Raw genomic sequence first — 26,170 nt, forward strand, 5'->3', positions numbered from 1 at the left:
ATTCACATCTTCACAACAAGATGTGGAGTTACCTCATTTGGCAGTCTTGAAAAAAGAAACTTGTACTTTAAAAGTCAGTAAAAGGTTTCATTGCTGTCATATTATTTATTTTTGGAGCTGGCCAGATTGTTTGCCCATCCATTCTTATTGGATGCAAACCCATACCTGTCAAAGTGTACCTCATTTTGAGGAACATTCTTCATTTTGGGTTTTAAAAACTCCTTGTTTTTCACTATTCCATATTGAAAGGGTCTGTCACATATTCAGTCTTAAGATTTTTTGTAATTGTAACTAATATCCATGGTAAATAACACTGAATCATGTTAATTCATCAGAAATACACTTTGTAAGTATAAAGTAACATATTTTGCACATCCTGTGAGCTTCCTAGTTGAAGTTGTTAGTAAGTTGCTAGCAGGTGTTACACATTTTGCCCATTTATTCCACATTATGAGATGAAGTGTTTCACATTTTGAAGATGGAAGGTTGAGATCAATGTGCAAAACCATGGATTCTGTCCGAATGCATAGAATGTTGCTTGATTCCTCACAAAAGTCAGCATTTTCTAAATGTTATTACAAAGCTCAAAAGTATGCAAAAGCACTTCTGTTATGCCAGTTATCAAAATATTGTTCAAGCAAACTGCAGCATTTTTAAAACCTTGCAGTAGTAGCGAGGTCACTCTGATACTTTGTTTATACATGAATGAACTGTTACAAGCATTTGTTTGGTCTAGCACAGTTCAAAGTGCAGCTCATGTCAGTCTTTTAAAACTGCTGCTTCACCAGCTGCAACAGATTTTTTCCACTATACTATTTTGATATGACCTTCAGTGATTTCCATAATGTACAGATAAAGGTTTTCCTGGTAGGATGAGAAGACTAAAATTACACAACTGCTGTTGGGTTTCCCCCACATTAGAAGCTCAGCTGAAGGCAAGGTATTTCATCTGGACAACTTGGAAATGAACATATCCTAACTCTATCAGCACATAATGAATATCTTACGATGGAGGGAATGTAGGTTGGCAGCTTAAGCAGCAAAGGCTGACTTGTTTTGGGAAGAAAAAAGCAAACCTGACAGGACACCCTAAAGGCTTTTAGAAGTTGGTCAGGGAAGTATAGGCCCCATCTGCTTACATAACATCTTCTAAAACTCATCCTACAACCCAGAATTTCATTCAGTAATGATTTTGGATGTGATCTGGTAAGGAGTTAGTATACAAGAAAATTAAGGAATTTTACTGTTTAGATGGATTACTGTAAGGAACTGGTGTGATCAGAATGTTGTCTGCTTACATCAGGGTCTGACCACCTCCAGGAGAATATTTCTTTGTCAGCGACCCATGTAGGCCATATAGTCATTATGTACAACCAACTTTTAGCAACGGACTGTGGTAGGACTTGATTTTGCAGATATGTTCTGTTTAAGGACTGTTTTTGCAAAGGCCTCAAAAAAGTTACTTAAGACGTTAGAACAGAATTATGCTCATTACTAGGGAGAACTTCACCTAGCCCTTAATAATGGCATGCAACTATAACTGACAAATCTCTGGCGTACATGATTAACTTATTGCTTTCATCAGACACTTTCCCTCCCAACACTTAAGCATGCTGCAGTTATTCCGATACTTAAATGTACTTGTTGCTAACACATTAATGGCTGCAGACCAATTTCTAACCCTTCGTTCAGTCGCTAAGATTACAGAGGAAAGTGTGTATAAACAAGTGGTAGAGTATTGTTTCACCGAGCCTGCAAACATTTTTCCCAGTGAGAATTCCATCGTGAGTATAGTGTTATGCAGTCTCACAGGCCATATGATGATAAAAAGCTTTATTTACTGCTGTCACGTTTATAGATTTACGAAAAGAAAAAAACTTGTGTATATGTTGATAAGATTGTAAGGTACGGATTTGGTTAAGGCCTGTGTAATATGGATTATTACCTGATTAAATAGTCACAATGACGCTGATCTGTACAAGTGTCACAAAAAAGTCAAGCCAGGGCTCTGTGTTAGATCGCATCCATTTTTCACACTTAATATTGACTTTGTTCTAGAACTTTTAGCCTAACTCAACATTATTCCCTATACAGATTACCTAATGCTGCTAATGGAGACATAAACATCTGAGCTTGTCCACAAGGGTCCTCAACCTCTATGGGCTAGGCTTGTAAAAGCTCCAGGGCCGGTGGCCTAGTACACACTGTGACACCCGTGCACTGGCCCAGCAATCAAGGAGCCTCGATTCTCACCACTAACACCAGTGAGGGGTGTCCATATAGGGAAAGGATAGTAAGTACACTCGCAGTAAAGTACAATTTCCCTTAAGAGCACACAGAGATCACAGTCAGTCTGGGGCTGGTTTCTCCCTTTCTCTACAGGTCCCCACTGCTCACAGGTCCTGCAGTACCCTGTTATATCCCTGGAAATTCCAGGCCAATAGAAGTTCTACATGTTATGTTTCTTTGTATGTTTTATGTCCATATGACCTGCAAAGGGAATATCATGGACTATGGCTAGAAATGCCAGACGGTCGGCTCTAGGCACTATCAACTGCTGTACCCTCTCACCTTCTAGCCCTCCCTCAGAGGTCCACTCTCTGTACAGTAACTCTTTGTCCCAGTATACAGAATCCCCCTTCCCTTGAGAATCAGGTGCCTTACTAGCTACCTGCCTCAGGCCTTGCAATGTAGGGTCTGAGAGCTGAACCTGTCTCAACTCTGTCTTTGTAACCCTCTCCAGCTCCCATTCCACAGGAAGTCTGGCATCCTCTGACAGTGGTGCCCCACTGTCAGCCTGGGTACAACTACTCACCTCTACCTTTGCAGTCACTCTATCCAAGAGAACATCAGTACTCACAAGCAGCTGTGGCTCACTTTCAGTCCCACTGCTACAATGTAGCTTCCTCCCTGAAGTAACCACCTTACCGGTCCTGGCTGCAAGTATGCAGTCTGTCTGGGTCTCCCCCAGGCTAGCAGACCCACATGCTTGTCTCGAAGCCTGATTACGTGTAACTGCATTAACTCATAGTACTGCCTCATCAGAATCCTTCCCTATCAGAACATCTGCAGGATGGCAGTTCGGTACCCCTGTTGTCTCAAGACAACCTACTATTGGCATTTTGTCTTCCCCACTTACTGGCTCTCTCACCTTTTGTTCCCCACCTTGCCTCTGTATGCCACATGGCCCCACTGGTTGCATTCAAAACATTTAATCCTAGGTCCTGGATGTGTACCTGGACTAGTGGCTTCCCCTGCTACTGGCATATTATGTTGGGGCAGTCTGTGCAGCCCACCATGGGTTCCTTTAGACCTGTGAGCGGTACTGGGTGTCCCTTTCCTGTGCAGGGATGCCCTGCTTGCTAGGTATAGGTCTCCCTTCTTCCCCAACTCATCTGAAGTAGCACATTGTCTGTCAGCTAACCAGATCCTCATATCCTCAGGCAGAGAGTGCTAAGGGCTTGTTCCATCACCAAACGGTCTGCCAGCCCTTCAAAAGTGGTGACTATACATCCACTCACCCACCTATGAAAATAAGTGCTCAGTTCAGCAACTTATTCGCATGCACTTTCATCTGCCTTGCATCTATGCTCATGAAACTTTTTCCTATACGTTTCTAACAAACAGTTCTTAATAGTAGTATAATTAAAACAGTCAACGTCAAGCATTTTAGACACAATTACAGCTTTACCATGGAGTAAGGGGGTCAGGAACCGTAACCTGAGTCTTTGGTCGACATCATACTGTTTACATACCATTACCCTCTCAAACATATGAATGAAACTATCAAAATTAGGGTTCCATTCATGTAGCCGAACTTTTACAAGTTCGAACCACATATGGTCGAGACCATACGTTCAAATTTGTAAAAGTTTGAGCATTTGAATGGAAATCTCTGTAAGTGGAGGTTTCCATTCACTTCAGTGTAGTGCAATCTTGGAGTTGGTATATTTAAGTAGCGGGGGGGGGGTGTGTGAGGGGGTACAGGGGAGCTTGCCCCCTGCTTACAACAAGTTATTGTTTTGTACGTTTTTTTTTTTTTTTTTTTTTTGCATAGTCTAAGTTCTGTAACTTCGAACTTAATGGTTTGACCATTAGGTGTTCGGAGTTATGGAACTTCGACTATCTAATATAGACCCTCAAAACTATCCCCCTCTTTAAACTGCGGAAGAAATTTACTGACATTTTGTGCATCTGGGGTCTGGTTACTCCCATCCCCATTAACTCCATGACTCTGGCAAAAGAGTCAGCATCTCCTTCTCATGCTGTTTCTGCCTTTCCTTTTCCTCAGCTTCCAGGCATAGCAGTTTCTCATTCTCCTCAGCCTGCACATGTCACAGTTTCTCATTGTCCTTGCTCACTAGACGCCTCAGTCTCTCAACTGCTTCTTTTTCCAAATGCCTGGCCTCCAACTCGGGTCTCTTTATCTCCAGATGGATTTTTGAGTCCCCTGCAGAAAGGCTGAGCTGTCCATTCTCTGAGTGTGGTACATCTCCACTGCCAGTCTAATCATCCTCCTGGTTGCTGTTTTCTGATGTAGCTGTTACCAAATCTGCAGTCATGTCTGCCTTAGTGAGGTTTCCATGCACCAGTCCCCTAGCCTGGCACATCTCAGCCAGCTGGCTCCTTGTCAGCTTTCCATACTCCTCTGCTGACATGCTTGCCTGCTCTTCCTGACTAACTAAGCTAACAAAAGAAATAAAACAATTGTGATCTGAACTCTGAGTCTTCACTGTGTGACTGATTTAGAGTACAAAAACACCTTCAGTGAGCACTGCACACAAGCTACAGGAATTCACACTACCCACACCACTACAAGACAATTAGTATTTGCCAACCAATTAGTATGTGGTGCGGATATCTCACCACTGCCAAACAATTAATATGTGATGCTCATGCACTGGCCCAGCAATCAAGGAGCCTCAGTCCTCACCACTAACACCAGTGAGGGATGTTTATATAGGGAAAGGATATTAAATACAAACACAGTAAAGTAGAATTTCCCTTAAGAGCATACAGAGATCACAGTCAGTTTGGGGATCGTTTTTCCCTTTCTCTCTAGATCCCCAATAAGACTCCCCACTGGCACAGCTATAGGGTCCAGATCTCAACCTAGTGGGCAAGCCAAAACCTCCAGCACCCTCTCTGTCCAACCAGTGTTTCGTGTCCCTTTCAAAGTAGCTGAAACACATACACTTTGAGATAAGTTATATACAACCACACAGACACTCATGGGGAAGGCTGGCACAGGTTCTCCAGCTGTTCCCCTTTTACCCAGACTATATGGTAATACCACTTGCCACCACCCACTAATATTTATCAGCTACTAAAAGGCCCTTAACAAAGGGTGTCCAATTATTACTGTGCAATATTATTATCCAAATGGTAAGTGCAACTGAACAGTCGAGGTTTATTTGGAGTGGCTTTGTAAAGTATCACTGTATACTTGCAATGTCTACACAAAGCAGCCACAGTTGAAAGGTTTAAAAATATTTAATAATAGATAAAAACACAAGACAGTACTTCCTACTATAATGTAGCAGAAAAGTTCTGACATCAGTACAGAAAAAGACTAATCCAATCTTCCTATTTCCTAGCTATATCTAAGAGAAAACACAGTTCTAAAATAAACTTAGAGCAAGACAGTGCTGGTGATGTTGGATGTTTTGAAGACAAATGCTAAATGCTCTAATTCTTTCTGTCCTTAAATTGATAACACAGTACCACTGATTCATTTCAGATTACATAATTTCTTTCTGGTTCCCAGGCTAACAGAAGCTCAGAGGTTAATAGCCCTTTTGATCTTGCAGCTGGTCAGGAAGCCAGAGAAATAAAAGAAATTATACAGGTAAATTCTAGCTATTAATTTTGGCCTCAAAACCATAGGCAGAATGCCTCCCTCTAGACATCTCAGCTCCGAGTTTTAGATCAAAGAATTTCGCAATGCTTGACTTATCAGCTTTCTTATAGCAGAGTGCACTGTTTTTTTTTTCAGTTCAACATTCAATACAGTCTTTTCACATTTAAGAGAACAAGCCTGTGGCTTACATTAATATTTACAAATGACAGAATTATCTATAAAATTCTATCTAGCTAGGCTGGCAACCTTCACCTGTCTTCACACACACCTATGAACCTATATAGCTTAGCTTTCATGATGTACTTAAGCCAAACAAAAAAATTAACAGAATCAACGTCAGTGCTCTTTTGTCCTTCACAAACATTGACTAAGGCAGGTCTACCAGTTATTCTTGATCTTCAAGGTCCACTTAAAAGCCAAGTTATTGTTTTAAGTACTGAGGCTATTGGCTTGAGCAAAGACTCAGTTTTAAATTGAACATAGAAACAGTGCTAAAGTACTTAAGTAGCTGATGGTCTGTTATACACTTTACCATCACCTGCTAGAAAATCTATTGAAAGTAATGGTCTCTTCTCCAGACTTGAATTTGTGTAGGTTCATAACTACTTGCTATTCTGTAGATCTGTGAGGATCTTAAGGAGCCCAGCCTTAAATTCCCATGGTAGTTTCTTGGTCCTTAGGCATGCAGAGAAAGGCTATGTTAGGATATTTACTAGTGGCCACTATCCACAAGGGTCATGACTGCTAAACAAGGGGTGAATTTTTGGTTTGGTATCCATTTGTTCATAAAATGTTTTGTAATAATTTGGAGCTTTTCTCCCGAGATTTCCACTGAAAATAGACTTCTACCCAGTCAGACTTTCCTGGTAATCAAATGTCAATAAATAAATTTGTCCAAATTACATTTGAATAGAGTAAGACAAGTACTTTACTTTATGTGGAGCAGAAGACAGTTCCATAGAAGTGCTATTCTCTTTGATACATACCTGTCTCTTCAGTATGTCCTATTTATGTTGAAAAAGCTTGAGAGCCCTTGAATGGTTGTTCACACTGCCATTGGTCTTGTGAATGTGTAATAGGTCAGAAAAGATGGGGTCTGTTAAGGCTTTATACACAAAGCAGAGATTGCCTGTTAGCAGAGTGTGTGATATTGGGAAGAGGGGCAAGGCTTTGAGACAGTCTGCATAGTTTTTATGATTTAGGCCCTTGATTTTTTTTTTGTGAGAAAGCAGTGTGATCTTTATAGTTGTGACAAGTTATTGGACAGGTGTATACCAAAAGGGGCATTTTACTGAATGATCAGCCTAATGAGAGGGTACACTGGAGTGATTACAACTGTTGTCTGGACTCCTTACCTTTAGATATAAACTGTGTGGTGAAAAAGGACTTCCTTACAGTAGTGAATACATGGTGATCAAAGGACAGTGTTTTTGTTCATAGGTAGGTACTAGGCTATCGGCCCAAGGGCCTAAGTAAGCCTAGCCAATAAAGTTCCCTGGCTTACGCCAAGCCAAGAAAGTTAATTTGCTGTGCCCCTGTTGAGCAGAGACACAGAAGTGATCCCCCGGGGTGTATTTCCTACTTCCCATCCACTCATCAAGATTTTTCTTGCAGAGTGTTAATGAGGAGCTTTGCTTGACATGGGTAGCTTGTTCCAGAGTATGGGAAGTCTCTGGGACTGGAGTATATCCCTCCAGCAAGTCCTGTTTATTGTGGTGACAAGGTTTAAAGTACCTAGAGCATGTAGCTCGGAAGGATTGGGATTTCTTTAGGTGTAGCATGTCCAATAGCTCTGGGTTTGACATAGCTTTATATGTTAGGCAGAGATCAACTCAGAGTAGAGTAAACAGAGTAAAGCTGGAGTCTTTTTTGAGATGATCAGTGTAGGGCATCTGTTTGAGGCCAGTAATTGTCTTTGTGAGGTACTTCTGTGGCCTTTCCAGCTGCTGCAGATGTCTTGTGAGGTACATTCCAAAAGGGGCGTTTTACTCTATAATGGGTCTAATGAGTGTCGAGTAGAGGGGAACAATGACCTCTTTTTTTTCTTGGATGAGAACCCTTTTGTGATGAGGTGTGCCATGTAGAAGGATTTCCTGACTACTGTGGCAATGTGATCATCAAAGGAGAGACTACTGTCCACCTGGGTCTCAAGGTCTCTTATCACACATTCGGTGTTACAAAGACTGCCGCCTATGTGGTAGTTCATGGGTACAGCATTTTTACCAAAGGGGATTACAGTGCACTTTTTGGCATTGAGCTTGAGACCATGGCTCTGACACCAGGCATCTGTCTCAGTGAGGCCCTTCTGTAGGATGTCCACATAATTTGGGGACTCGACTGTAGCTCCTAGTTTGCAGCCATCTGTGAACTTCATTAGCCACATGTTAGTTTACATAGGTTCTCAGGATCCCTAGTTTCAAAAGAAGACCGACACTGAGATGAGCCAAAACGTTTGGAACTAACATTAGTAAAATGTGCCAGTTTGTCTTGCTGCCTGATACAAGGGAAGGTGTTCTCAATCTTTGCAAAATGCCAAATGACTGCAGTTCACTTCAAGAATCACTTTACTCTTGAAAGTGTATTTATTTAAGTTACTGAACTTTGAACATTGTCCTCTTCTTCTTCAAAAACTGATGCCATGCAAGATTGCTACCTTACATCTGTAGATTAAGGACTGATAAAGTTGATTTAGAAGGATGGCACTGTAAACTGAAATGACCCACTGCTCTATGTCAGAAACAAACTGGATCTCATCTTATTTAGGAAGGACTAAAGATATAAAGTGATGATTAGTTTCACTGAGAAATTATTTTCCACAAAATGGAGAGGGAGAATAACATGAAGGTCTGGACATGGGGGGTGGGGGGATATAAAACCCGAAGAAGAAAAGGAGACTATATAAGCCAGTAATACAAAAGAAGGGTAGAAGGGGCAATAAAGGGAAAGAAAATGGGGAAAACAGCATGTCTGTTGGGGGCCCACTGTCGTGCTGCCCCTGATGGTATGACTGGGATTAGGAGCAGGAACAAGGTTAGCACACATGAGTAAGGGTGGGCAGGATGGCTTACATTAACCCCCCTTCCCTGACCCCAAACCTACACATTAGGTCACTAAATATCCTTCCCCTAACCGTATCAATAAAGAAGATAGAAACACCATACAGAAGTACAACACTAAATCTATCCCCTTCTCTACTCCTTACTGTAACCCTAACTCACACAAAAACACACACACACACACACACCCTCAATGCCGAACCTTCTGTCATAAACAAAAGTTTTAGCATTCCTACCCATTCTTACATTTGCCATTGAACCATTCAGCTCTTTTTGTCTTTGATAATTTCAGAATTCGAACAAGTGGCACATTATTAACAGTATCTATGAACTACTAGACTAAAACAGATAACCTTCAAGTGATAGCTCTTAAATTGCTGCTTCGTTGAAGAATCTCTTAGACAGTTTGTCTGAAACACTATTCCATCATTCCAGTGATGCTCTGGGATCTGTGTTCTTTTGCCATATTTTAAATACACTTTAGTAAGCACTTTCTTCTTCAGCCCCAAAATAGTTCTTAAATTGGATTTTTAAAAGGCCAGAAGTCAACTGCAGGGATTCCTTCTCATTAAGTCTGTTTCTTATGGGTATTACTTTACTTAAGGGTTATACAGTAAAATAGTTGAGAATCTCCAAAGGCATGATTGGTTTCTTGCCCCAAATGGATTAAGACAGGGCAGATGTAAATTACTTTACAACTTAGAAGAGCCAAGAATCACCAGAGACTTCTAGATTTATGACCCCCAGTTTGAGGGTGAAGATTAATGAGGTGCAGTTGCACTAGTATGTGGACTTTTCCAGGGTAAGAATATGTTAAAATGGGATGATTGTATGACAAAATGACCAGAGAGATGCATTCATAAAAAGGTATCTTGAGATTTCATTCAGACCCATAATGTAGTCTGATGGTCAGTAATACAGAAATGCCTCACAAGAGGATAAAACAACCATGTTTTTCTATATTAATAGTATAGGGATACGTTTAAGGAGGAAAATATACTTTAAGAGCAGAAATTGTTTTCAGAGTATGTTTGCCTTTGAAGGAGATATCAGAAGGTAATTGATGCTTACTGTTTGCATTAACAACAGTGTAAATACTCATAAAAAAGAATTTAGAGTAGTATTTAGATATGCTACAGATACATGTAACTCCATATGAATTGCAGAACGAGTCATTTTAGGGCACATTGTAGGTGCTGCGAAGAGCACTTTTGGCTAATATCAAAGATTGAAACAATACTAATTTTATAAACTTTAATCGTACTTTGACCTAGGAATGCGGTCCATTCCAATCATGGTACTAGAAACCCAAAACACTTGGAGAAATTAAACCATGGTGAAGAGAGTGGAGGTGGAAATATTAGACATTAAAATGTCTTTTGATTTAGTAAAGTGGTCATTACCAGAAAGTAATGCAAGAAACAAGACTGAGGAAAGATTCCGTGTGTGTTAAAAGGCCTTATATTAAAAGCCAAAAATAACAATGGTGATAGTTACCTCTGTGGAGTAAAGGGCTGTAGACCCTGTCTGTGCCTCAGACAAAATGAGTTATGCTAATGATTTGGATGTTGGAGGAGCCAACCAGGAAGGAATGAGAATAAGTGAACAGATTCAGCTCACCCATCCTGTGGATGGGTTTGGGGTATGGGAGAAGGTGCAAGTCTCATCACAAGAGATATAGTGGAGGAAGGGCCAGTATTATACTGCATTGCTTATGGATACTGGGGTGGCAGCCTGGGTAAAGAGTGTGTGGGCCCTCCATTTGAGCACCTTGGTTGTACGGAGTCATGTGCTAGCAGTAGCTGAATATAACCAGGTACTGCATGACATCTAATACAGGTTGGGCTGCTAGGAGTTTCAAAGATTCACTTAACTTCATGTAAGGTGATTGCCCTGTCCCCAGCTCTTACATCACTTCTGACATCTTATGCAAGGAGCATCTACCATCAAAGTCATTTTTGTAGAGGGTTATGAAGGCATTTCTACATCTGGTGATTATTTTATATTATGCTTAGGCCCAGCCAGAAGTTAACTCCATTGGGTAGTAGATGAGGACAGAATATGGAGGCTTTCTCCTTTGTTGTTGGTTAGTTGCATAATTGTCAAAGTATTGAGGGCAAAGCTATATCTTTTAGGGACACAAATGGAATAAAGAAGCCAAAGTTCAACAATATTTTTTCTGGTCTTAAATTTTGTGTGCTTGAAGGCTGTGTTAGGCTGGCCACTAGAATACAGGAGGCATGTTCAAGATTAGCCAAAGATCTGCGAGTAGAGATACAGTTTCTTCAGTCATGGCTGCAAGCCTTCCTAGTTAGCTAGTTGTAGGAAGACCTAGATCAGCAAAGTAGCTGGACATAACTAACTTGAAGTACAAGTCATGGTATAAGAAAGATTATAGGTTCCTAGCAAACTCTAGACAGCATTTTTTAATAAACAGTAGGACTCTTACGAAGTTGTGTGGTACAGGGAGCTATTTATATAGAGAAAGCTTATTGCCTGTAAGGCATGATATAGTAATTTGTAGCATATTTTGTAGGTATTTGTGCAACAATTGTTGCATCATATGACAATGGGGACTTTTAGACCTGTCCTAAATGAAACCAACCTTAGTGAATAGTTTGAGAAGTAAGATTTTTAAGTAGGCCTATGTCAGAAGCATACAAAATAGAAGCAATGAAAGTCATATCCCCATGTAAAGCCCTGTGGCTGAAGTGCTAGGGAGCATGATCCTATAGCTTATAAGAAGGTGCAGAGACTTTATGAATATGTGTCTCCTGTGAGGCGGGAACAGTCAAAATTGTCACAGTAAGCCTTTAGCATTGCTCTGCTTAAAGCTGTGAATGTGCTGCTAATCTCATTCAGATTGATATTCTTGATTACTGGAAAACTGAAAGCCAAAAATAATGACCATAGATTTGGCACAAAAGCTTTGGGATGTGTGGAACCTCCTCATTATATGGAGCAAAATTGTTTATTTAAGATGGGGGATTCCACAGACGTGTGCACTATAGTGCATGTTTTTATGGAGGCTAGGAAGGTTATGGGACAATAGTCCATAATGTCTTTGCATGTGAGGAATGTCTTCTCTTGGAGTTTAAGCTCAAAGTCCCATATCTTATTGGCTTTCCAGTTACTTTTGTAATTTGGTGTCACCCTTATGTATTACAGATAATATTTGTGTTAAATGCAGTGGTGTTTGTCTACCTTCCCCATTCCTATTGGTCTCAGACAGCATGCAATGAATACTCTTCCTCCTTTCTATTTAATTTAACCCTCAAACCCATTATATACTTTCTGAGCATTTGTAATGAGGTTAACACAATTACTGTGACTATTACCGAGATAAAGTGCAATGCATATGGCAGATGACTGGCACCTTTTAATCAGTAACCTAGTAGAATTTTCCATATTTTTGTACTACAAATTGAATGAGTCACTGACTCATTGCACACCTCCTTATCTAAGGAAAATGAGTTGGGTCGTGGGGTTTCCTGTGCCTCTTGACCCTTAAAGGAAAACTCCATCCAGAAACTGAAAGAACACTTTTTTCATCACATATATATATATATATATATATATATATATATATATATATATGTATATTTTTTTTTGCAGCGCATAAATTCTTAAATGTTTAGTATTTTTTATTTATTCATACCCAAAATTGACATAATATGGATTGCCACACCAAAAAGATTTTTTAGTCCAACTTGTATCCACAATGTCTTTTTGTATCCTATAATGTGATACAGTCTAAACGTAATAAAATAAGGTACAGTAGTTTGTTTCTGCACTTCGTTACAGTGACACTACTGTAAATCGATGGCTTCTTAGACTACACTTGCAATCACGGTTAGAATAATTTAGTGAAAAGATAAAACGAAGTTTTGCAAACTGTTTTTTTTTTCTTTACATTCTTTCTTTCTTCCTTTTTGACACTTTCAGCTGCTGTCTGATTCTTGTTTTCTTCCAGTGTGATTTACACCATAAGGTACTAAAAAGTACCTCATGTTTAAAATATAAATAAATTAAAAAAGGCATCCCATGTTACAGTTAAATCCCTTTCCAGAGAAAGCAGTTAATCTCTTTTTTTAATTCAGAGTTGTAGTTCTTACAAGCCATATGTCATCTCCTAAAATGGCTTAATTAGGTAGAAATAGTATTGTTGCTTAGCTGTTTGTGACTGATAGCTGATACTTCATGTACCTGTCAAAGCAGATTCAGGCAATGTCAAGTAACCATACTGTCATCAGTTGTGTACAAGTATGCTAAGCAAGAAATGAGAGAGCTTATCAGTGTTATGCAGTGATGTGTACTGATCCTTGCCATTTATATGCATGTTTCTTTAACACTTAGACTTTGACAACTGTTTTACTTTAGCTGTTATGTTTGCTTTTTGTAGCAATTTATTGAGCTTAGCAAGGGAACGTCCCAGGGCGTAACAAAATCCTGTTTGAAACAAAACAACATTAACTTATGGTAAAAAAGGTGTTGAGACTGTCATGATCTCTGGGAGAAAACAAATGTCAGCAAAGAAACTGAAAGTTATAAAACAGTTTCTGGGTACTTAACTATATCTATGTATTATTTTAGAGAGAAAAATAACTTTAGGTTGAGGTTAATTGTACTAGAAGGTAGAATTGCTGTTTTTTTTTCTTTTTTTAATTTAACATCTACTTACTGGGAAAATCCGACTTGGAATGAAGCCAATTTTCAGTGGAGGCCTGGGGAGAAACGCTCCAGATGCATGTCTTTGAAACTTTGGGCTTTTGGATGTGAGGTGAATTTGCAGGAAGTAAAGAAAGTTAATTTTGGTGCTGTGTGGGTTACAGTAATAAAGTATCTGCAAAAGTGGGAATCTTTGCTGCTTTCTTTAATGGGACATACAAATGTGTTTCAGCACAACTCCAGAGAGTTAGGCAACCAGTCACTGCTCTGTTGTATTCATCTGTGCAATCCAAGGAATCGGTTGCATTCTGCTAACCATAAGTACAATTTTATACTGTATTTTGTATTTTAAACTGTATGTTTGCTATATTGCTGAATTTTTTTAAACTGTCCTTGCTGATCTGTTGCAGTTTTTGCCTGCTGTAGCATAGACTAGATTCAGACCTGCTGAATCTGGTTTTGTTTGTTAAGCTGAACATTAAACCAGGCCATCTTTTGTTGGAGAGGGCCCTCCTGCATCCTTATGGCAGGAGAGTGCAGTTAGGACATATCTGATTGAAGGTTGCTGGCACACAGCTCAGTTTTGAGCTTTTTTGTAGATTAAATTGTTTAATTCAGTTTGCTCACTGTTGCTACATAAGTCCAGCATTTGCATGGGTTTGTGCTTGTTTTAACACAGCTCCACAAAGGCACCCAGTCACTGCTCTGCTTTATTCATCTGATTACACTTAGCACAACTCTGTGCACCATTGCGCACTATAGCACAGTGGGGGTTGCATCAGTAGATACATTTTCCCTTAGTAGCTGCCCATGATCTGGCCAAGAAGTCCTTAAATTGTGCTTAGCTGCTCAGAGAGCACATCAGCTGCACTTTCCCCCCTTAAACAGTCTCAAAATCACCAAATCTAAAATAGTCTCATACCATTTAGAGAACCACCACTAGTGTAGACCCTTTATAGAGCAACCCATTAGTATAGACCCTGTTTAGAAGACCCAGTTATACCACACCCCTCTGTTTTCTCTCCTCAAGGTAAAAACAAGATTTAACCTAACATTATAGATGGTCAATTTCCCTCCATTTCTCCTACCAGCCTGATTGGCATGGGTATCCTGAAGCAATGTAACAACTGCGACATGTGCACTGACAACCCCGTACTCCTAAATCACCCAAGTACAATTTGTGAGAGATGCATCAGCACTAAGAATCTAGAATCCTTGCTCTCTCGCACAGAACAGTAACACTGAACAGTTTGTCAGCTCACATACAACACCTCCTACGCAAACCATGTTCTCAGCGCATAAACCAGCATACGAGGAGGTACTCAGCAGAGCTTTTCCAAACACAAACATGCTACGCCTAATACAGCAACCTACAGCACTCAATGCACATAAAAACACAAGCACCAGTGTCTCATCAAATAAGATCCTAAGGCAAAGCACATCTAAACCAAATATTTTAGTCATAGGTGACTCCATTATGAGATACACAGATGTCCCACTCACCAGGTTGGACATGGAGAAGGTTACAGTCAGCTGTCTGTCTGGTGCCAGGATCTGTCTGAGAACACACATGCACTCAAGTCTGTCAACATGTACTGCTATGACTCCGTCATAGTTCATGTTGGTGTGAATGACTTGAGACATACCTCACTGGACTATATGAAGAGACACATGATTGAGCAATGTGAATATGTGTCTCAGGCAGGTATGTCCCTAGCCTTGAGCAGCATTCTACGTCCACCTATAATGGTAAAATAGTATAAACAAAAAATGATCAACTTCAACAATTGACTTGGTTTCTGGTGTCATTCTAAGGGGATCCATTTCCTGTCAGCCTGGGATGACATGGTTGATAGACCATGCTGCTTTGCTACAGATGGTCTTCACCTGTCACGGCTATACTTTCGGTTACTGGCTAAGGCACTTGCTTCCCCCATAGTACCTTTTTTAAGTAAGGTCTCAAGAGCAAAATTCCCAACATGAAATTATCACTCGCAAATAAAGTAAAGGTTAAGCTGCTAAATGCTAGGAGTTTAAATCAGAAACTGAACTTTATGGAAGCAGTTCTCTCCCTGGAGGATGTCAACGTCTGTGCAGTCGCAGAAACTTGGTTCAAGGCCTCGGCCTTGCAAGGCTACAATGCCTTCCACACTTTCAGACCGCAAAATAAGTGTGTGAGAACCAAAGGAGGAGGAAGAGTATCTGTCTTCTTCAAAGATAAATACATCTCTAGAATGGTTAGAAAGGAAAACTCCATGGAGTCACTCCAAGTTCATCTAACTGTGGGTAAGACCCCCCCCCCATTCAAGTCATCGTTTGTTATAAGCCCCCTTCAATGAACCAAGATACCCATGCTGCTTATTTATACCTACTTGAATCAATCAAATTACACCAAACACTCTAGTCATGGGTGACTTTAACTATCCCTCCGTTGACTGAGAAACATACACGAGTACCAACATGCTCACACAAGGGTTCCTGGACTTAGTTACCACTAATGCCCTGGAACAAATAGTATGCAACCCCACAAGGGGCTGAAATATTCTCAACCTGGTCCTCACCAACATAGGTGACCATTGCACCACCCCAAGTATAGGACCCTCACTGGTTAAATCTGATCACACATCAGTCACATTTGAAGTAGCTGTAACACCTGAAACCCTCTTAGGTGAAATCAGACTAAAAGGTTTCACCAAAGCTAATTATACCCTCCTAAGGGATGGCATAAATAATTTCTGAGCTCCTGTTCCTACAGATGGCATTGACAACTATACTAAGGTACACACAACTGCCCTGTACAAACACTTACACAAATGTATTGGCACAGCTGTACCTGACAGGATCAAAATGATTCTCAAGAAAAAACAAGCCTCCTTGGTGGACATCTAGCATTAATAAATTATACAAGAGGAAGTAGTTGCTCTCTGAGAATAAAAAAGAGCAGCATAGCACTGGAAAAACATCCTCCTCTGCTTGAACAAACAAATAAGACAACTTGTAAAATTCTCTAAGTGCAATTTCAAAGAAAGAAATTAGCAACCATAGCTAAGGATAACCATAAGGCATTGTTCAGCTGTACAAGTAACCTAAAAGGTAGGAGCCAGATGTGTGCTGAACTAGCTGTGGACGGCATCACATGCACTGATCCTGTGAAAATAGCTAACCTGTTTGCCGACAGGTTTGGTGAAAATTTCGCCCCCTTTCCCCTCCGAACATTCCACAAAGCATTCCCTCTACATTTTCCCTACCTTGCATCACCAAAGAGCAAGTCATTACTGTCTCCAAGGCCAAAAACACAGCCCATGTGGGACCAGATGGCATCTCAGGTTGTATTTTAAATAGTCTAAAACATGAGTTAGCAACTCCATTAGGTACTCTCTTCACCCACAGCCTGAGTACTGGTTTTGTCCTTGCTGAATGGAAGACAGCAACCATCATCCATGTTCATAAGTGGGGTACAGCAGCAGACCCTGGGATCTACAAACCCATAAACTTAACCAGCCTTACCTGTAAGGCCATGGAATGCATCATCATGGACCTTATAAACAAGAATATAGGTGATCTCCAAACCTTTGATCCAACACAGTTTGGTTTTATCAAAGGTAGGTCATGCTTGTTAAGCCTGGTGGACTTCTTTGAAAACGTCACCAGAGCTATAGACAAAGGCAAATCTGTGCATACAGCCTACCTTGACTTAGCCAAGGCCTTCGATACGGTCCCACATTCGGGCATAATGGATAAATTCTCCCAGCTGAATATCAGCCCTTATGTCATCAGGTGGGTTGCTAACTGGTTCACCGACAGATCACACTCAGTCAAAGTTGGAGACTTTACCTCAACCAGCAGATGTTTCACAAGTGGGGTTCCACAGGAGTCAGTGCTGGGCCCCCTGTTGTTTGGAATATATTTCTCAGACGTTCAGGCCAAAACAGAGGTGCTGTGGCTGACTAAGTTTGATGACTGCTGCAAACTGAATCCCCAAACGATGTCAATATACTTCGAGTGATTGCACAAACCAGTGATTGGTGCTAAAGCCATGGACTCAAACTCAGTGCTACAAAAATGCATTATCATTCCCTTCAGTAAAAACAATGTCCCTGCAGACTATCATAGAAATCATAATAACCTAAGTAACAACTCAGTAGTGAGGGACTTGGGAATGCAAGTTGACTGTAGCCTAAACTTTGACCACCATGTGTCTACTGTGGTAAGGAAGGCATTCTATGTCGCACACTTCAATATTAAAGGCATTGCCTCAAGAGCGAAGGACGTCATAAAACCCTCGTACTTGACCCTCATTGGGCCAATAATTGAGTACAATGCTGCCTTTGGTATGTACCTTACCAAGCACCTGCAGAAACTTGAGAGATCTTAGAGATTTCTAACCAAGAAAATTCAGGGTCTCCAGCACATGTCATACATTGACTGACAGACTGAAGTCACTGTCACTGTACTCAGTAGCATACAGATTACGTAGACAAGACTTGTGCCTGGCCGACAGAGAAATCTCAGATATAAACCTAATGGAAATGCTGCACATCTGGAAGCCAAATGTGACAAAGGTCACTTGCTCCCGAGACCTTAACCTGGCCTGCAGCATAAATAGGACCTGCTGGAGAGACAGATATGTCTTTCAGAGGTTGTCACTCCTATGGAATAGGCTATGAATTCACATCAAACAAAGCCAGTCAATGACCCTGTTTAAGCATACCCTGGATGACTGGATGGGAAACTGTAAATTCCTGCCAGGGATTTCACCTAAGACTCTCCTAGATCTGGACAGTCATTGCTAACTAAGATCTCAGGTTTAGGCACGATCCTTTATGTTGGGTTTCTTTAATATTATATTGGGTACAGATGGCTAGGCTTATAAAGACCTTCAGGTCAATAGTCCAGTAACCACCTATGAACCTGTTTGCATTAGCCAGAAATAGCTACTCCTTGACAATTCTTGCTCTTGAATATTGCTACCAGATAATTTGCCACATTGCATAGAACACTGCAAGTTCTATATAGGCTACACATAAGCCCATTAATTATGACTGTACTTGTACAGTTCATTACCAAGTGGCAGAAGTATTGAGATGCCAAACTTTGACTTTTTTATTTTACGTGAAAGCTAATTGTGAGTTTGTGCATTTTAAAGCAGCAGGAATTGACAACTGGGGTTTATTATACATTTGTGAGAAACTGAGAGGAACCAACTAGTGGAGGCGAAATTGTTGTCAGCTTCATCAGTACACTTGAAAAAGAGGTAGATCCCAGCTGCCCTGGTTGGTTGTCCCTTGGACACATGAGTAAGGTGGTATCAAGGACTAAGCGTAAACTTCTCCTAAACATAATGTGGGTAGAAATTTGACTATGGAGCATACATTTTGGTTCCTGATTCCTCCAAATGTTAACTTAAATTAGCTGATGTTAACAGCATTAGTTTATGGTCTTCAGTCAGGAAATGTAGTCTGCTAAATGCTGCAATTAGAAATTTGGGAAGTTGACCCAGTTCTTACCAGCCTAAGCCTGTGACAGGTAAGTAATATGCTGCGTGACAGTTGTCTTGAAAGTTATCCATATGGTAGTCTCTGATGATGATGGCTGTAGAGGCCAAAAGAAGGACAGGAAAACTATGTGCCCTGATTTACACTAGTATGTTGCCTACCAATACAAATGTTTTGTTATTGAGCAATATGGATCCCCATGCCAAAAGATTTCTCTTGTTTTAATTTTCTCCAAATGTTTTGAGATCCTAATACTGTGAAAGAAATGGACCCCTTTCCTTGGTCAGGCTATGATTAGAGATCATGAAATTAGATGTTCTTCATGTTTCACTGTTGCAGTCATCACACTTGGGTTATCTGTCTGCAGGTAGCCCTCAGTCGGCCCTAATACCAGAGGCTTAGTATTTCTGTGTCGGTTGCTGTCACTCCAGGACTGATGTCAGGTTGTCAGGGGTATAAAAACAGGCAGCCGACGCCATTACATCAGTCTTTCTTGCCAAAGAGCCAGAAGCAGTTTGCATGAGTGCCAGTCAGCCGCTATCTGAGTTTTCGTTTATGAATTGAATCATCCTGAAGTCTTCTAAAGCTAAGTACCCCATTGGGGATCCTTTTTTCTTGCTCTAACCGATTACAGAAAAAGTTAACAATTATCTTGCCTATGGAAAGCAAATACCACACCGAGATTTTCATTCTTACTGTATCACCTGTTTAGGCCCAGACCACGATGTACCTCACTGTTGGTTTTGTGCCTTGTTCAACACCTGTACCATTCATCGTCGGGCCCTTATTGTCGCTAAATACTTTCATCCTCGATCTCTGTATTCCAAAATGGCTTCGGTAAGCCATCTGACTACCGATTTTCCAAAAAAAACATAAGGATAAAGACAGAGACAGATCGCACAGGTCCAAAATTGCCGAAGACGCTTCCGTTAAGCTTGTCGCCAGTTCGCCGGTACTCAGTAAGGTTCATTTGCAGCCCCTGATGTCCAATTCATTGGATTCACAGGCCTATATCGAGACCCGTTCGGAGTCCGGTATGCTGCAAGACTCTTCTTTGACTATGGCACCTGGGGATGTCTCTACCTTGGATGGGTCCTGAGCCACTGAGCAGGCACCGGCTTCTGAAGAAGTTCTTCACACTATCGATGTTCGACACAAACCGATGACCTCTTTCACGTCTTCAGTTCTGACTAAAACTACCGAGTTTCTAAGGCCAAGAGTACGCTCTATACCTAAAAAACCGACAACCACAGCGCATGCACCTACTTCCTTTCCACAAAATCAAATGCTTAAAATGGCAGAAGACCTTATTATGCTGATTAGGGGAAGCCAATCTTTCCCTGCTAAGAGAAAAGGAGACCAGTCCCCTGCAGCTTCAACAGACCAAGAGTCCGACAACTCTGAGGTATCTGATTATGAAGACATGCCCTTATCTGTTTATGAGGATTCTGATGCAGAGGAATCCATTCCCTCTGCCTCTACTCCAGAAGTCCTTTCTTTTGATGAAACCTTACATACTTTTAAGAGAGCATTTCCATGGAGAATGCCAAGAATATCCTCAGTCCAAAAAGAGACTCAGAGAATTTCTAGACGTGCCACAACATAGGCTTTTAGCAATACCCCCAGTCCGGGAAGTTGTTGATGATGTCTTTATCAATCCAGCCTTACTCCCGATAATTTACCCCCTGCTCCTAGACATGTACTACAGAGTACCTGATTCTCACAAATTCCTTTTCAAAAATCCTACTGCTGATCCCGAGATCATTTCCTAGGGGCCTAAAGGTATCAAAGCTGCTACAGCTAAGAATCCCACCCCTTCGGACAGGGTTTCCAGAGCTTTGGACAGATGGGGTAAGAAAGTATATACCTCTGCAACTCTCGCCATTAGGGCTCTGAATTGTCAGTTTCACATGCTGAAGTACTAACAACATACTATGGAGCTTATTAAGAAAAAAAATAGCAACCTTTACAGACTGTGCAGAAAATAAAGAATTGCAAGAACTTATGCATTCTGCAAGCCAAGTCAGCAAGCATACATTGCAGTGTGGTTTTGATGCCCTAGAAGCATCTTGCAGGGCAGCAGTCACTGGTTCTGTACTGAGAAGGAATGCTTGGCTTAAGGAACAGACCTTGCCAGACCACGTCAAATCAAAGTTATTAGATGCTCATTTGCACAGGGACACTGTTTGGCACCAAAGCAGAAGAAGTTCTTAAAAATATGGAAGAAAAAGCTAAATATATGCAGACAGTTAAAGAATTCTTGCAAGTACAACCTCCTAGATTCAGTAGGCATTGCCCTCAAAACATTGGTCCTTTCCAGCCCCATCAAGGCCATCTCAAACCAGACCCAGGGGTAACCGACCACCCAGACTACAGTGTCAGGGTATGCAGAGATCTAAGCAATGGAGTGCCTCCACCTCTAAAGCAGGGAGTGCTAAGCCACCCCCTTATGGAAAGAATTCCCAATGACTTCTCAACTCCACTCCCCACCTCTGCCCAACTGGCTTGTGGCCCTAGGAGGAAAACTTGCCCTTCATGCAAAAAACTGGATTTCCGTCAGCAAAGACTGATGGGTCCTCAACATTGTATCCCAGGGGTACAAATTTTATTTCCACTCACTGCAAACCCCAAAAGGGTTCCCAGACCTTCCTCCAAACCAGTGGGCAGAGGCACAAACCCAAGTTCAATCCCTTCTCTCTATAAAGGCAATTTAACCTGTTCCTGCAGAACAGACAGGTCAAGGATTCTACTCCAGACTCTTCCTGGTATCCAGAAAAGAGGGCTCAATCCTAGATCTTTTAATTCTCAACACCTTCCTTGTGGTACCAAAATTCAGAATGCTCACCCTGCAGCAGCTTCTGCCTGTGCTAGTCAAGGATGCCTGGATGTCCTTCAAGGATGCATCTGCAGTCATCACATATGGGTTGTTCTGCCTCAGGCAGCCCTTCGGTCGGCCGGATTCCAAAGTCTGGGTCCGGCGTCGGCTGATGTCACCCCTTCCCCGACGTCAGAGCGCCTGGGGTATAAAAGTGTCAGCCGACGCCATCTTCCTCTGTCTTTCTTGCCGCGTGGTGCCCGAAGCAGAAGCAGTTCGCAAGTGCCGGTCGGCCAGCTCCTGTAATTCAGCGAAACCGAAGACTTCAAAAGCTAAGTACCCCGTTGGGGACTCGTTCTTGCCTCAGCCGATGTCAGATAAAATTAATAATTGCTTAACTTGTGGGAAACAAATACCTCATAAGGATTTCCACTCTTACTGCCTACCTTGCCTAGGCCCAGACCACGATGTCTCGGCCTGTTCCGCCTGTGCTTCCTTCAACCGACGCACTCTAAGACGTCGGTCAGAGTTTGCAGAGGAATTTTTTGGGGCTAGTTTTGCTTACAAAATGCCGTCGGAGACTCCGACTTCACATTTAATAAAGAAACGGAAGGACAAGGACCGACACGCGGTCCGCGGTTTCGGCTGAAACCACGGCCAGGCCTACCGCGAGTGTCTCGGTCTCGGCTGAAACCGAGTCCTTGGTACTACCGTCCACCGAAACCGTACAACTGACAACCTCAGCCCCAGAGGCTACTACTGTATCGGTTGTTGAATCTCCTTTGGAATCTGGTGTCCCGGAACCCTCCGACACCATTCCCTTAGACAAAACTACACCAGCACGTGGTGCAGCCAGGCCTCCTGCATCCATGTCTATTAAGACATTCTCTAGGGCTAAAGCTGCTAAACTCTCAAAATCTATGCCTCCCAGGGTTATTCTTCAGGGACCCACTACAGGTTCTCAGATCCTTAGTCTAGCAGAGGACCTTATTTCATTAATTAGGGGCTCTCAGCCTCATCCTGACAGGGGCTGTCAACCTCCTACAGAAAAAAGGCCCAGGGTTGAGCCCTCTGATCCCCTCTCCTCTGATGAGGCCTCTGATGGATCTGCTCTCTCGGACTACCAGGAGGAGGCTTTTTCGGCCTACGAGGATTCAGATGCAGAGGAATCTATCCCCTCGGCCTCCCCTCCTGAAGAACTGTCTTTTGGGGAAACTTTGCACACTATGAGGGAGCATTTCCAATGGCAGGGCCAGGAATTCTCTGATTCCAGGAAGAGATTAAGGACCTTCTTACATTTGCCTCAACATAGACCTTTGGCTATTCCCCCTGTTTTGAATGTCATTGATGATGTGTGCTCTGAATCTAGCACAACCCCTGACACTCTCCCTCCGGCTCCTGCCAAACCCGATAGGTACTACAGGGTCCCGGAGTCACATCTTTTCCTTTACAAGGCCCATTCTGCTGATCCAGAAACTATTTCCCAGGGCCCTAAAGGGGTTGCAGCTGTCACTACAAAAAATGCACTCCCCTCTGAAAGGGAGTCCAGGGCTTTAGAGCGATGGGGTAAAAAAGTGTATACTTCTGCTACCCTTTCTATGAGGGCTTTAAACTGTCAGTTTCATATGATACAGTACCAAGAATATTTGTTAGATGAATTGCATAAAAAGCTGTCTTCACCTGAACCCCTAGATCGCAAATCACTTCAGGATCTGGTACATAACTCTCAACAGGTTAGCAACCATTTTTTGCAGTGTGGTTATGATGCATTGGAAGCTTCATGTAGGTCAGCTATGACAGGTGCAGTCATACGTAGGCATGCTTGGCTGAAGGAACAATCTCTGCCAGACCATGTTAAAGCAAAGCTTCTGGATGCCCCACTGGAAAAGCAAAAGTTATTTGGCTCCACTGCTCAGGAGGTCTTAAAGAAATTTGAGGAAAAGGCAAAATCTGTACAAACAGTCAAAGATTTTATGCAAGTCCAACCACCAAGATTCAGCAGAAATTGGCCTTCCAAGAACTGGTCCTTTCCAGACACAGACAGATTTCAGAGAGGCAAGAATAGGCGTGCCAGAGGTAGAGGGCAAACTAGAGGCTCCTACAGAGGACGTCAATGGCAGCCTCCCATCCAGAGAGGTAGTGCAGGGCCTACAACTGCTGCACAAGGACAGACTCAATGACTTTACTTTGACACCGCCAACCAGGGCTCAATTGAAAGCACCTTTGGGCGGAAAGCTTTCCTTATTTTCAGAAAATTGGCACATTATTACAAGGGACAAATGGACACTACAAATAATAGACAAAGGATACAGGTTCCATTTCCACACATTACCGAAAAGAAAAGGCATGCCAGACCTGCCACCAAATCAAAGGGCAGAGGCTTTGAAACAAATCTCCAACTTAATGAGAATGAAAGCAATAGAAAAGGTTCCTCTCGCAGAACAAGGCCAAGGATTTTATTCCAGACTCTTCCTTGTTCCAAGAAAAAAAAAGCAATGGAGGCCTATTCTCGACTTGTCCGCACTAAATACTTATCTCATTGTGCCAAAATTCAAAATGCTGACTCTACAGCAACTCCTTCCCATGCTGGGCAATGGGTCTTGGCTGGTAACTCTGGACCTCAAGGAGGCATACCTGCATGTCCCTATCAGACAAAGCTGCAGAATACACCTCAGATTTCTTGCAGGTTCAGAGCATTATCAATTCTCAGCATTGCCCTTTGGCTTATCTACTGCACCCAGAGTATTCACAAAATGCCTGGCATCAGTAATTGCACACTGCAGACTTCAGGGGATGCAAATATACCCGTATCTGGACGACTGCCTTATACAAGCGGACAGCCAACAAATTTTGGTAAAACACTCGAATTATGCCATCTATCTTCTTCAGGCCTTGGGATATACAGTCAACATTCACAAGTCAAGACTTGTACCATCCCAAAGAATAACTTTTCTGGGTGCAGATCTAGACACAACCACCCAAATGGCTTTCCTCACAGAAGAAAAACAACACCAACTACCGGATTACTTCACAAACCTGTCAAGACAAACTCAGCTGACTGCAAGAAAAATCCTGCAGGCCCTGGGTTACATGGCTTCTTGCATTCTTCTGATTCCTCAAGCAAGGCTACATATGAAGAAACTCCAATGGTACCTAAGGAGTTTATGGACTCAGCACAGTCACAGCTTGGAGACTTTGATACCACTCATCCCATGCCTTCAAAGGGAATTTCTGTGGTGGGCTCAAGCAAGCCAGTCAAACAGGGGTTTGCCCTTCAGCAAACCAATAGCCAGCCAAACCATTACAACAGATGCTTCAGACCACGGATGGGGAGCGCACATGGAAGGAAGATGCATTCAAGGACTATGGTCTTAAAAAGAGCTACGCATGCACATAAACCAAAAGGAAATGCTGGCAGTGATACATGCAATCGAGGCTTTCAAGTTATTTCTACATCAGGGCCACCTGCTAATAAGGACAGACAACACTACAGTTATGTGGTACATAAACAAGCAAGGAGGCACCCATTCCCACCCTCTTTGCAGACTGGCAATGAATCTATGGGAACTTTCCTTGACCCTCAATATACAGCTGCAATCCCAGTTTGTACCAGGAAAGGACAATATACTGGTGGACAGCTTAAGCAGGAGCATCATGGATGCACACGAATGGATGCTGCACCCAGACATCTTCCATCAGATAACACAATCATGGGGGAGACCGGACATATACCTCCTTGCCTCCCCACACAATCATCAGCTGGAGAAATTCTGCTCAAGGACAATACCACCCACAAGCATGGAAAGTGGACGCCCTCTCTTTCAGCTGGAGAACTCTAACAGTGTATGCTTTCCCACCTCTTCCATTAATGACCAAGGTCTTACTGGAGATCAGGGCAGAGCAGCCAAGAGTGATTCTGATTGCTCCGGACTGGCCAAGACAGCACTGGTACCCATTGCTAAAGAGCATGTCACAGACAAAACCATGGCTTCTGCCACAATGGCCGCTTCTCCTGACACAGCACAATTACAAAACTCTGCATTCCAACCTGAAAACATTACAACTAGCTGCCTGGAAAATACCTTGACTCATCACCAGGATAAGCTATCCAAGAGAGTGAAGGATATCATCATGGAAGCTCGCAGGCCTTCCACAAGAAAGGCATACTCAGCAAAATGGAAAAGATTTCACACCTGGATCACCTCAAAGGGCCTAGATGCTACAGTTATGAACATGGCACATATTCTGGAATATTTGGCAGAAATGCTCCACAATG

The 26,170-nt window shown here is 42.1% G+C and overlaps 1 protein-coding gene across 2 annotated transcripts in view; it reads left to right on the forward strand.

Moving 5' to 3' along the window:
- Nucleotides 1-26,170, forward strand: part of SH3D19 (SH3 domain containing 19) — a 2,322,497-nt gene that overhangs the window by 61,496 nt on the left and 2,234,831 nt on the right. The gene's annotated exons all lie outside the window — the stretch shown is intronic.

This window comes from Protopterus annectens, chromosome 2.part1 (assembly GCF_019279795.1).
Source record: "Protopterus annectens isolate FY-2018-M chromosome 2.part1, PAN1.0, whole genome shotgun sequence".
Classification (NCBI taxonomy): Eukaryota; Metazoa; Chordata; order Ceratodontiformes; family Protopteridae; genus Protopterus; species Protopterus annectens.